Source organism: Orycteropus afer, unplaced genomic scaffold, assembly GCF_000298275.1.
Source record: "Orycteropus afer afer isolate SDZICR_OR568_19922 unplaced genomic scaffold, OryAfe1.0 scaffold00289, whole genome shotgun sequence".
In the NCBI taxonomy this organism is placed as follows: domain Eukaryota; kingdom Metazoa; phylum Chordata; class Mammalia; order Tubulidentata; family Orycteropodidae; genus Orycteropus; species Orycteropus afer.
The window spans coordinates 1,953,128-1,954,341 of NW_006921876.1; the positions used below are offsets into that span (position 1 = coordinate 1,953,128).

General features: G+C 38.6%; 1 non-coding gene across 1 annotated transcript; it reads right to left on the bottom strand.

Moving 5' to 3' along the window:
• Positions 1 to 423: 423 nt before the first annotated feature.
• Positions 424 to 527, bottom strand: LOC122151013. The gene has a single exon (XR_006163940.1). It is a non-coding gene; the product is annotated as a U6 spliceosomal RNA (small nuclear RNA).
• Between the last annotated feature and the right edge of the window lie 687 nt (positions 528 to 1,214).

A 1,214-nucleotide genomic window follows, 5' to 3' on the forward strand; every position in this document is an offset into this window, starting at 1 on the left:
GTCTCAGTCTATAAGCTGGGCTGTTACCTGTGCACCAGGTGCATTTCACTGGGTTTTAAACACCAGAGGCTCAGCCTCAAAACTCATGTCTACATGTCACCACAGTAGGACAAACCAACAGACAAGTTTGTCTTGCTGTTGGAGACCTCTCATATCACCCCCACCTGGGTCCCTGTGGCTGATATTAATGATATTGTTTGATAATTTCCACATTCTGTCAGATCACTTTTCTTTGGAATGGGGCACAAATATCTGTCTCTTCCAGTCAGTTGGCCAGGTAGCTGTCTTCCAATTTTCCTGGTATAAACAAGCTAGCACTGTATCCATTTGTTGAAACATCTCAATGGGTATTCCATCAATTCCTGAAGCCTTGTTTTTTGCCTTCAGCACAGCTTGGACTTCCTTCAATACCTTTTTTTTTTTTTTAGTATGGAACACTTCACGAACTCGTATATCATCCTTGTGCAAGGGCCGTGCTAATCTCTGTATTGTTCCAATTTTAGTATATGTGCTGCTGAAGTGAGCAATATCATTGGTTCTTGATCATGTGCTAACTCCTGAAATGGTTGAATGTCGACCAATTCTTTCTGGTACAGTGACTCTGTGTATTCCTTCCATCTTCCTTTGATGCTTCCAGCATCTTGCAATGTTTTCTCCTTAGAATCCTTCAATATTGCAATGTGAGGCTTGAATTTTTTTTTTCTTCAGTTCTTTCAGGTTGAGAAATGCAAAGCATGTTCTTCTCTTTTGGAGTTCTAAGTCCAGGTGTTTGCATGTTTCATTATAATACTTTACTTTGTCTTCTTGAGTCTTCTGAAATCTTCCGTTCAGGTCTTTTATTTCATCATTTCTTTTTTTCACTTTAGCTACTCTCTGTTCAAGAACAAGTTCTAGAGTCTCTTCTGACATCCATTTTTGTATTTTCTTCTTTTCCTGTCTTTTTAATGACTTTTTGCTTTCCTCATATATGATGTCCTTTATGTCATCCTACAACTTGTCTGGTCTTCAGTCATTGATGTTCAATGTGTCAAATCTATTCCTTAGATGGTCTCTAAATTCAGATGGAATATACTCAAGGTCATATTTTGGCTCTCATGGACTTGCTTTAATTTCCTTCAGCTTCAACTTGAACTTGCATATGAGCAATTAATGATCTGTTTCACAGTCAGTTCCTGGTCTTTTTCTGACTGATTATATTGAGCCTCTCCATCACC